The sequence below is a fragment of the Carya illinoinensis genome, chromosome 3 (genome assembly GCF_018687715.1).
Source record: "Carya illinoinensis cultivar Pawnee chromosome 3, C.illinoinensisPawnee_v1, whole genome shotgun sequence".
In the NCBI taxonomy this organism is placed as follows: Eukaryota; Viridiplantae; Streptophyta; class Magnoliopsida; order Fagales; family Juglandaceae; genus Carya; species Carya illinoinensis.
This window is the reverse complement of record NC_056754.1, coordinates 42423127-42435742: the sequence shown is the minus strand read 5'-3', so window position 1 is coordinate 42435742 and position 12616 is coordinate 42423127. Positions and strand designations below refer to the sequence as shown.

Genomic DNA, 12616 nt, shown 5'->3' with positions numbered 1-12616 from the left:
GCGCCGTTGCCGGGGAAAGTATTTTAACTTAAATTTAAATTCGTTATTTTTATTATGCTCTTTAAATTGATGTTTCATGTCATGGGTGAGGGACATTTCAAATAGGTTGCATAGAGTCACATCGAGTGTTGAGAGTAGTATACACACTTTGGAGATAGATAGCTCTTCTGTCTTTTCTATTAGTGAGTTGGGTGAGGAAATTGAAATTGAACCAGAAAACATGGCTGCACCTGCACCACGCACTCTTAAGGATTATTTGCAACCCACTCGCACCACTACACCTTCATGCATTGTTTTACCTGAAAATGCATATAATTTCTATATTAAGCATGACATGATGTCAGTGATACCTCAGTTCCACGGGATGGATTCTGAGAGTCCTTACCAGCACTTGACAAATTTTGAGTTGGCTTGCACTACTTTTATCACTAGGGCTGTTACTGATGAATTCATTAGACTTCGTTTATTTCCTTTCTCTTTAAAGGATAAAGCGAAGATTTGGTTTAATTGTTTGAGGCCTAATTCTATTTCTAGTTGGTCTGATATGCAGCGTGAATTCTTACAAAAATTTTTTCCTTTTCAGAGAACTCAGTTTTTGCAAGAGCAAATCAGCCAGTTCAATCAGAGACCTGATGAGACCTTTCAGGCCAGTTGAGAAAAATTTAAAGATTTGGTCTCACTCCAGAATGCAAGCAGTTTGTTCAGACAATGTGTAATGGGGAGTTCTTTAGCAAGGAACCTGATGAAGCTCTATCATTTTTTGACTACCTTGCTGAGAGCGCACAACAGTGGAACACTCGTACTGATCGAGTTCCATTAGCAGCACAGCCACTGAGGGCTATTTCTGGAGGGGGTAGATATGAGCTTAAAGAAGACACCGATGTTCAGGCCCCGAATAGCTGCATTGACTAGAAGACTAGAGGTCATGGAAATGGAAAAAGTGAAGGTCGTGAAGGTAGTAGAGGCATGTTCTATATGTGCTGATTCAAACCATAAGACCCAAGACTGCCCGATTATGCCAGTATTTCAAGAAATTGGGTCTGAGCAGATGCAATCAGCTAATTGGGTTAATAGAGCACATAATCAGCCTTTCTCCAACACATATAATCCAGGGTGGAGGAATCATCCAAATTTCTCACGGAGAAATGATCAGCCTGGTCGGTCCCCACCACCTCAGCAGCAACCATTTGATCAGGGTGCTCCTCAGCACCAGTATCCACCATATCAGAATCCTGATAGCTATCCTTATGTAGCTCCTCTTGGATTTCAGCCTCATGTAGCTGCACAGAGTTCTCAGCCTTCATCATCTGCAAAGAAGACTCTAGATGACAGTATGGCTCAGATGACCAATACACTTCAGCAATCCATGCAGATTCAGGCCACCACAAATAATCAGAACACTCAGGCCATAAATGAGTTGCGAGGCACTATTAATAAGATGAGCACAACCTTGAGCACCCTAGAGAAAGGAAAATTTCCAGCACAGCCTCAGCCTAGTCCTCAAGTGTACAGGCAGCAACAACAACAAGTGCATAATGTCTCAGGGGATGTTATTGAGACAGTAAAGGCAGTTCTTACTTTGAGAAGTGGAAAGGAAGTTCCCCAACCAGAGATGCCTATAGACACACAGGTAGTTGGTCCTACACTTGAAGATGTAACAGAGACTGATGAAGTTGAGAAAGAACCAGAGGTAGTGAGACCAGAGCTGAAGAAGTCTGTGAGTGCAGATGTTGAGACTAGTAAGGGATACCAACCTGTGGTTCCCTATCCTCAGAGATTGGCAGCTGGGCAAAAGGACAAGTATCACACGGAGATTCAAGAGATTTTCAAGCAAGTGAAGATCAATATTCCACTCTTGGATGCCATACAACAAGTGCCTTCATATGCAAAATTTTTGAAGGACTTGTGCACAGTGAAGAGGAAGCTAAATGTGAAGAAGAAAGCTTTGCTAACGGAGCAAGTTAGTGCATTGATATTGAGCGAGACTCCTCAGAAATTTGGAGATCCTGACTCTCCCAACATTTCCATTATGATTGGTGAATCACGCATTGGGAGAGCTTTACTTGATTTGGGGAGTAGTGTGAACTTGCTACCATTCTCAGTATATGAGCAGTTGGGATTGGGTGAGCTGAAAAAGACCTCCATCATGCTACAGCTGGCTGACAGATCAGTTAAGGTACCGAGGGGTATTGTAGAGGACGTGTTGGTCCAGGTGGACAAATTCTACTACCCAGTAGATTTCGTGGTTCTTGACATGCAGCAGCCGGTCTCCACTATTTACCAAGCTCCTGTCATCCTAGGAAGACCATTTCTAGCTACATCAAATGCATTGATCAATTGCAAAAGTGGAGTTTTGAAGCTTACCTTTGGGAACATGGCACTTGAGTTGAACATTTTCAACGCTTGCAAGATGCCAGCACATTTTGATGACACAAGCGATTTGAATGCTATGGAGAGTTTGACACCAACAGATTTTATTTGCTCAACTTCTCCATTCTCTGATGATGATTATATTTTTCAGATATTTGAATTTTTACTTGATGAGAAAATTGATCATATCAATGAAGATGACTTTGATTTTTTTGATTGTTTTGCAGATTCTTCATTACCACTTGAAGTACAGTTTGCGGGAGCAAGATGGAAACCCCAGTTTGAAGCTCTACCACCACCAGACATGCTTAAATCTTCAGAGGAAGAAGTTCCCCAGTTGGAATTGAAACCACTTCCTCAAGATTTAAAATATGTGTTCCTTGGTCCTGAAGAAGGTACTTTTCCGGTGGTGATTTCCTCAAAGCTAAACCAGAAGGATGAAGCCCAGTTGATTGAAGTGTTAAGGAAGTATCGAGGTGCAATTGGTTGGACAATAGCTGACATCAAAGGCATTGATGCCGCTGTATGTACCCACATAATCCATCTTGAAGACGATGCTAGACCAGTTCATGATGCTCAACGTAGGCTCAATCCTACCATGAAGGAAGTTGTGAAAGAGGAAGTGCTTAAGCTACTCGCAGTAGGTATCATTTACCCTATCTCGGACAGTAAGTGGGTAAGTCCAACTCAAGTGGTACCAAAAAAATCTGGTTTGATTGTCATAAAAAATGATAAAAATGAGTTGATTCCAACTAGAATGGTTACTGGCTGGAGAATGTGCATTGACTATAGAAAACTTAATTCGCCAGTAGGAAGGATCATTTTCCTTTACCATTCTTGGATCAAATTTTGGAAAGAGTAGCTGGTAATGCATATTATTGTTTCTTGGATGGCTATTCTGGTTATTATCAAATTGCTGTAGCGCCTGAGGATCAGGAGAAAACCACTTTCACCTGTCCTTTTGGCACTTTTGCTTTTACTAGAATGCCTTTTGGTTTGTGTAATGCTCTAGCTACTTTTCAGAGATGCATGATGAGTATTTTTTCTGATATGATTGATGACATTTGTGAAATATTCATGGATGATTTCTCTGTTTTTGGAAAATCCTTTGAGAGTTGTTTGCATAATTTGGCACGTATTCTCCAGAGATGTGAGGAAAAAAATCTTTTACTTAATTGGGAGAAATGCTAATTTATGGTCACTCAGGGCATTGTATTGGGGCATATTGTTTCTTCTGAGGGTATAAAGGTTGACAAGGCAAAGATTGAATTAATATCTAAACTTCCTATTCCTAGGACAGTTAGGGATATTCGTTCTTTTCTTGGTCATGCTGGCTTTTATAGGTGGTTTATTCAAGGGTTTAGTTCCATTGCAAAACTTTTGTGCACTCTTTTACAAAATAATATTGAATTTGTTTGGACTGATGAGTGCCAAAAATCTTTTGATACCCTTAAGAAATCGCTTACCACTGCACCTATTGTGCAACCTCCGCAGTGGGACCTTCCCTTTGAGATTATGACAGATGCTAGTGACTATGTGATGGCTTGCAAAATTTCATATTGCAGATTTTACAAGTTCGCTCGAGCGGAGGCTTTTGGCCGCTCGAGCGAATTCAGGCAGATTCAAACGCTCGACTGCCGCTCGACAGGGAGCTCGAGCGGGTTGCTGAAAAACGAAGATCGCTCGAGCAGAGACATTGGCCGCTCGAGCGAAATCAGGCAGAGTCGAACGCTCGATGTGCGCTCGAGCGAAATCAGGCAGAGTCGAACGCTCGACGCGCGCTCGACACCCCGCTCGAGCGAACATCGTATTTTGACAGATTTTAGGTTTTCCGCCGTGGGACCATATAAAAGCCATTTTTCACTCTAGAGCCGCGGGTTTTGACTGGAGAACACTCTTTGGGAGAGAAAAACATAGTTAGAGGGATTCAAATCATTTGTTTTGGAGACGGAATTCCAATTTATTGCACGTACGTTGGATTCATACACGAGCACGGACGAGAGAAAAGCGTTGAATCGTTCCCTTGAGCTTTTGACGACGAGTTGAGGCTGCAAGGATGATTTTTCAGTGTTTATTTTCTTCTTCCCATCTTCTCAGAACAATTATGGTGAATTCGTTTATGTTGAATTCCATTTCTAGCATGAGCTAAATTTTCTTTATTCTAGGAAAACGATGTAACCTATTTCCGAACTATGCTTGTTTGTCCATGCTAATTTAATGCAATTCTCTCTTTGTTTATCTGATTTATTCTGAGTTTAATGCTTCTAATTAACTGGCCATTGCTTAGATGATTATTAATCTTGTGATTTGCTATCGAAAGAGGGAATCATAGGGTAGATCTTGGATATTTCAGCATAGGTAAGTATAGAGATCGAAAGACTTGTATGAACCTGTGTAGTAATTAAATCATTGGTCTTATTGCGTTCTTGATTATTTAATTTGCATACTCTTGTGTGAATTGATAAACTAGAATCACTTCCAATTGACTATCGAAAGAGGCTTTTAGATGAATTAGAGATTTGCTAATAGACAAAAGAGGTTTAAGTTAAATTAGCTGGATGAGAAAAGCATAGTGAAGAATTATGGTGAAATCGATTTCCTAGAAGTTTTCTTCCCTATTGAATTTGATCTTTGAAAGTCAGTTTTATTTTCTTTGCTTATTTCTCTTTGAGTTGATCTAGTTTTATTTGCAACTACAAAAACCTTAGCGATTCCTCTAGATAAAATTGAGATTAGTATAATTTTGGTATTTGGTAAGAGTAAGGTACCAATCCCTGAGGACGATACTCTTCTTACCACTTTATTATAAAACTACGATACTGTGCACTTGCAGTTTTGCACCGGTCAAGTTTTTGGCGCCGTTGCCGGGGATTGGTTTATTCTTATTCTTTTCGTCAATATCGATACAAAGTAATCTTGGTTTTAATTTAAAATTTTGTTTTAATTTGTTCTACAGGTGTGTTTTTGACATTGGATGCGCCGTACTAGATCTCGTAACATTATTCCTGTTGATCTGGAGATTGAAAAAACTCTTAGATCACTAAGAAGAACTAAGATACTAGCTATGGCTGAAGAAGATCGTGAGGTACTACCACGCACCTTGAAGGACTATGTGCGGCAAGTTGTGAATGGAAATTACTCGAGCATAATGCGCCAGCCAATCAATGCCAACAACTTTGAGCTCAAACCAGCTTTGATTAGCATGGTGCAGCAGGCTCAATTCAGCGGATCGCCACTGGATGATCCCAATATTCATTTGGCTATGTTTTTGGAGATTTGTGACACTGTGAAGATCAATGGTGTTACTGAAGACACCATTAGACTGAGATTGTTTCCTTTCTCTTTGAGGGACAAGGCTAGAGGTTGGCTACAATCTCTACAACCGGGAAGTATTGTTAGTTGGCAAGACATGGCTGAGAGGTTTCTTGCTAAATTCTTTCCTCCTGCAAAAACAGCCCAACTCCGGAGTGAGATTGGCCAGTTCAAGCAAAATGATTTTGAGTCACTCTATGAAGCATGGGAAAGGTATAAGGACTTGGTTCGACGTTGCCCACAACATGGATTGCCAGATTGGTTGCAAGTTCAGATGTTCTACAATGGGTTAAATGGGCAAACTCGAACTATAGTTGATGCTGCTTCTGGTGAAACTTTGATGTCGAAGACAGCTGAAGGTGCTACTGCACTTTTGGAAGAAATGGCCTCAAACAACTATCAATGGCCAACTGAGAGGACTTTGGCTAAGAAGGTTGCTGGAATTCATGACTTGGAGCCTATAGCAGCCCTTTCAGCTCAAGTTGCTACTCTATCTCATCAGATTTCAGCCTTGACAACACAAAGGATACCACAAAGTACAGAATATGTTGCATCCACAAGTATGATAGTTCCAAGCAATGAGGCGAGTCAAGAACAAGTTCAATATGTCAACAATCGGAACTACAACTATCGTGGTAATCCTATGCCAAATTACTATCATCCAGGGCTTAGAAATCATGAGAATTTGTCATATGGAAATACTAAGAATGTGTTGCAACCTCAACATCCTCCCGGATTTGATAGCCAACCAAGCGAGAGGAAGATGTCACTTGAGGATGCCATGGTTTCCTTTGTTCAGGAGACCAATGCAAGGTTTAAAAAGACTGATTCACGGTTGGACAACATTGAGACTCATTGTAGCAATATGGGAGCTGCTATAAAGAATATTGAAGTGCAAATTGGGCAACTAGCCACTACCATCAATGCCCAACAAAGAGGAGCTTTTCCCAGCAACACTGAAGTGAATCCAAAGGAACAATGCAAGGCCATCACACTTAGGAGTGGAAAAGAAATAGAGAGGTCACCATTGAAGGAGAGCAAGTCCACCCCTACAGCTGTGAACATTGGCCAAAGCAAGAATAAAGTAGAAGAAGATGAGATTGTCAATGATACACTAGAGGAGACCGACTTTGCTCCTACAATTTCATTTCCTGACAATCCTCCTATTCTTGCTCCTCCACTTCCTTACCCTCAGCATTTTCAAAAGCAAAAACTAGATAAGCAATTTTCTAAGTTTTTGGATATTTTTAAGAAAATTCACATTAATATTCCTTTTGCAGATGCCTTGGAACAAATGCCAAATTATGTCAAATTCCTGAAGGACATCATTTCCAAGAAGAGAAGATTGGAAGAGTTTGAAACAGTGAAGCTTTCTGAAGAATGCAGTGCTATTCTTCAAAAGAAATTGCCTCAAAAATTGAAAGATCCGGGGAGTTTCACTTTGCCTTGCACTATTGAAAATTCATTTTTTGATAAAGTTTTATGTGATCTTGGTGCTAGCATTAATCTTATGCCACTTTCTGTTTGCAGGAAATTAGGACTTGAAGAGATGAAGCCTACAACAATTTCTTTGCAACTAGCGGATCGGTCCATCAAGTATCCACGTGGAATCATAGAAGACGTATTGGTAAAAGTGGATAAATTTATCTTCCCTGCTGATTTTGTGGTGTTAGACATGGAAGAAGATGAAGAAGTCCCACTAATTCTTGGTCGACCATTCTTGGCCACGGGAAGAGCTTTGATTGATGTTCAAAAGAGTGAGTTAACATTGAGAGTGAACAAGGAAGAGGTTTTGTTTAACATTTACCAAGCCATGAGAATTTCAGAAGAGCCAAGCACTTGTTTTCGGGTTGATGACATTAAGCAATGTGAAGAAAAGGCCTTTAAAGAAGATGCACCAGCCAATCACCTAGAACGAGCCCTGCAGCAGGATACATCACTTAGCAATGAAGTGGAGAGGAACTGTACTCTTATTCCTTTTGGAGATCCCGATTGATGAAGATTGAAAAGTCTGGCTGTAGACTTTAAAACAAGCGCTTATGGGAGGCAGCCCATAGATCTATCTTTCACTCTTTCATTTATTTTATTATCTTTGTTTATTTAAGTATTAATAAATTGGTTTTTGATGCAGGTTTATTTAGCATGAATAAAGAGCTGGAAAATTTAAAAACCTCGGAAGGTTCACCATGAAACCAGGGAAGTTCCTTTATTTATTCAATCCTTTTTACTTTTGCATCACAATGAGGACATTGTTTAGTTTAAGTTTGGGGGTGTAAACTCCTATAATCATTTGATCCTCTTGTTTTCTAAGTCTTGGGTTGTTGATGGGTTGTTTGAGTCTCTTACCAAGCATGCATTGGAGTAAGATTGAATTCTCTATGACTCTGAAATTTGTGATTGAAGATGGTTTTGAGAAAAATTTTCAAAAATTTCTTTTATGTCAAGTGAAGTTTTGTGGGTACTTTGGTTTAAATCTTTGACCTTGAACACAATTGAGCACATAGTCGTTTTTCTCTTATTCCATTTTGCTTATGAAGAGAAGAAGTTGAATTAATTGAAAGAGGGAGGTTCGATTTTGCTTTGCTCTAGAATCCGTTGATGGGTCCTTGAGGCGAAATCCTAATTGAGACCAAATATTAGAGAAATGATCTAGGCATTTCTTTGGCATAATCAAAAAGCTTTCCCAGCCGTCCTAAATGTCATGCCATCATTACATGGTGTGTTTCCATAATCAACCCCCTTGAGCCTTTATGAGCCTTTATTGATTCTTTAAACTACATAAACCATGCCCGCTCTAAGCCTGAAAAACAATGAATCTACCGTTGAGAGTTTGAAAAAATACTTTGGTGGAGAGTTACATTTAAAAGAGAAAATTGGTTTCATGATGAAACGTATTATGTTTGCTCTATTTGATCAAAGAAAAAGAAGAAGAAGAAAGGAAGTGATTGAAATAAAAAAAAAAATAATAATAAAAAAAGAAAAAGAAGAAGAGGAAAAAGAAAAAGAAAAGAAAAGAAAAAGGAAGTCGCCAAGCGGAAAGTGAATTACCTCAAATTTTGTTAAGGGAAGTGTTGGTATTACATCAGTGATTACAGCAATAATAATGCCACAAGTATGAGCATATTGCCAAGAAAGAGCTATGATTTGAATCATGTGAGTTTCTCTTTTAATGTTCTTTTCACTAAGTATTTTCCCAGTTTGATTTAATTTCCCATATCCAGTTCTTTCTTAACCCTCACCCTGTGGCCTATTATTACAACCTTAATAAAGACCTTTTGATCTTTGATTTTGGTGTTGACTACATTAGTGGAGAGGATTTCTGAAAATTGGACTTATGGGGTTAAGTTTTAAGAGAATTCTTCTGATTTTGGTTGTTCTACTTTTATCTGAGTTTGCAGGTGGTTTGAGGTTAAAATTGACTATATCACACACACACTCAAGGTCTTAGCTTTAGGTTGAAGTAAACACCTAACTCTTGCTTGACAAATTGCAAAATTTTTGATTGATTTTCTTGCTATCTTTGATGTTAAAAGAGTAAGATACTAGAGATGAAATCTAAATTCATAAAAACTTGGTGAGTGATGATACTTCTCTTTGGGGTCGAGTTGATATTGCCTAAACTATCATTTGTTTTTCTTTTTGTTTGAGGACAAACAAAGTTGTAAGTTTGGGGGTATTTGATGGCTTGCAAAATTTCATATTGCAGATTTTACAAGTTCGCTCGAGCGGAGGCTTTTGGCCGCTCGAGCGAATTCAGGCAGATTCAAACGCTCGACTGCCGCTCGACAGGGAGCTCGAGCGGGTTGCTGAAAAACGAAGATCGCTCGAGCAGAGACATTGGCCGCTCGAGCGAAATCAGGCAGAGTCGAACGCTCGATGTGCGCTCGATAGGACGCTCGAGCGAAATCAGGCAGAGTCGAACGCTCGACGCGCGCTCGACACCCCACTCGAGCGAACATCGTATTTTGACAGATTTTAAGTTTTCCGCCGTGGGACCATATAAAAACCATTTTTCACTCTAGAGCCGCGGGTTTTGACTGGAGAACACTCTTTGGGAGAGAAAAACATAGCTAGAGGGATTCAAATCATTTGTTTTGGAGACGGAATTCCAATTTATTGCACGTACGTTGGATTCATACACGAGCACGGACGGGAGAAAAGCGTTGAATCGTTCCCTTGAGCTTTTGATGACGAGTTGAGGCTGCAAGGAGGATTTTTCAGTGTTTATTTTCTTCTTCCCATCTTCTCAGAACAATTATGGTGAATTCGTTTATGTTGAATTCCATTTCTAGCATGAGCTAAATTTTCTTTATTCTAGGAAAACGATGTAACCTATTTCCGAACTATGCTTGTTTGTCCATGCTAATTTAATGCAATTCTCTCTTTGTTTATCTGATTTATTCTGAGTTTAATGCTTCTAATTAACTGGCCATTGCTTAGATGATTATTAATCTTGTGATTTGCTATCGAAAGAGGGAATCATAGGGTAGATCTTGGATATTTCAGCATAGGTAAGTATAGAGATCGAAAGACTTGTATGAACCTGTGTAGTAATTAAATCATTGGTCTTATTGCGTTCTTGATTATTTAATTTGCATACTCTTGTGTGAATTGATAAACTAGAATCACTTCCAATTGACTATCGAAAGAGGCTTTTAGATGAATTAGAGATTTGCTAATAGACAAAAGAGGTTTAAGTTAAATTAGCTGGATGAGAAAAGCATAGTGAAGAATTATGGTGAAATCGATTTCCTAGAAGTTTTCTTCCCTATTGAATTTGATCTTTGAAAGTCAGTTTTATTTTCTTTGCTTATTTCTCTTTGAGTTGATCTAGTTTTATTTGCAACTACAAAAACCTTAGCGATTCCTCTAGATAAAATTGAGATTAGTATAATTTTGGTATTTGGCAAGAGTAAGGTACCAATCCCTGAGGAGGATACTCTTCTTACCACTTTATTATAAAACTACGATACTGTGCACTTGCAGTTTTGCACCGGTCACTATGCCTTAGGAGCTGTTTTGGGGCAGCGGGTGGATAATAGGCCATTTGTGATTTATTATGCTAGTAGGACCTTAAATGATGCCCATAAAAATTATACCACTACTGAAAAAGAATTGCTTGCAGTGGTTTTTGCACTTGATAAATTTCGGACTTATATTCTTGGTTCTTCTGTTACTATTTTCACTGACCACTCTGCTCTTAAGTATTTGTTAGCTAAGAAAGATGTAAAGCCACGCTTGATTCGCTGGATTCTATTACTTCAAGAGTTCAACATCAACATTAAGGACAAGAAAGGAGTTGAAAACGTGGTAGCTGACCAACTCTCTAGATTGTCATCATCTCCTTCTTCAAATGTCAGCCTTCCTCTTGATGATAGTTTCCCCGATGAGCAGCTGTTTGTGGTTGATAGAGCTCCCTGGTATGCTGACATAGTCAATTATCTGGTGACTGAGTGAATGCCTTCTGAATGGTCCACCCAAGATAAGCGTTGGTTTCTCTCTGAGGTACGATACTTTTATTTTGATGATCCATATCTTTTTAAGTATTGTTCGGACCAATTGATTCGAAGATGCATTCCTGATGATGAGTTTTCTTCGGTTTTGAGATTTTGTCATATGGGTGCATGTGGTGGTCATTTTTCAGCCAAGAAAACAGTTTCAAAAATTTTGTAAAGCGGTTTTTACTGGCCTTCCATGTTTAAAGATGCTTATAATTTTTGCAAGACTTGTGAGCCCTGTCAAAAATTGGGATCCATTAGCAAAAGAGACATGATGTCTCTTTCCCCTATTCTGACTTTAGAAATTTTTGATTGTTGGGGAATAGACTTCATGGGACCTTTTCCGGTTTCTTTTGGAAACACATATATTCTTTTAGCTGTGGATTATGTTTCAAAATGGGTGGAGGTCATTGCTTGCAAAACAAATGACCATCATGTTGTCCTGAAATTTTTACAATCTTTGTTTGCTTGTTTTGGCATGCCAAAAGTTATTATAAGTGATGGGGGTTCTCATTTTTGCAACAAACCATTTTCTACACTTGTGAAGAAATATGGTATTACACACAGAGTTTCTACCCCTTATCACCCTCAAACAAATGGGCAAACTGAATTGGCAAACAGAGAGATAAAAATTATTTTAGAGAAAACCATCAAGCCTAATAGGAAAGATTGGTCGGTTAAACTTCTTGATGCTTTGTGGGCTTATAGGACAGCTTTTAAAATAAATCTAGGGATGTCTCCTTATCGATTAGTTTATGGTAAAGCTTGTCATTTACCTGTTGATATTCAGCATCGAGCTCTTTGGGCCATAAAACATGTTAACATGTCACTTGATGAAGTTTCAGGGTTGAGAAAATTGCAGATCAATGAATTGGATGAAGCTCGTCGAAATGCTTATGACAACGCTCAGATTGCAAAGGAACGCATGAAAATTCTGCATGATCAGAAAATTCATCCAAAGCATTTCACACTTGGCCAGGAAGTTCTTCTTTACAACTCTCGCTTGCACATTTTCCCTGGAAAGTTGAAATCCAGATGGAGTGGGCCATACATTGTAAAGACCGTTCATCCTCATGGTGCGGTAGACATTGTCAATCCGAAGAATGGTAATAGCTTCACTGTCAATGGACAACATCTAAAGTCATTTCAGAAGGTCTTTGATCCACATGAAGAGATCTTGCTTGTACAAGACCCCAGGGAAGTGTTTTGATTTGCTTCTCCTTCTTTACAGTTTTCTTTACTTGCTTTGTTTTTATTTGTTCTTTTGCTTTGATTTTATATTTCATGTTGATTGTTTATTTTGCTTGCTTAGTTCTGTACACTTTCTTTTCTTTCGTTCGACTCATTGATGATTATGTTTCTCACTAGTTGGGGGTAGCATGTGTGCACAGTTAAAAAAAAAGATAAATAAATAAATAAGATTTGTGAAATTTGAG

At 38.9% G+C, this 12616-nt stretch overlaps 1 non-coding gene across 1 annotated transcript; it reads right to left on the bottom strand.

The window, feature by feature from the left end:
• Nucleotides 1-5827: 5827 nt before the first annotated feature.
• LOC122305875 lies at nucleotides 5828-5934 on the bottom strand. Its single transcript, XR_006241303.1, has one exon. It is a non-coding gene; the product is annotated as a small nucleolar RNA R71 (small nucleolar RNA).
• Nucleotides 5935-12616: the final 6682 nt, after the last annotated feature.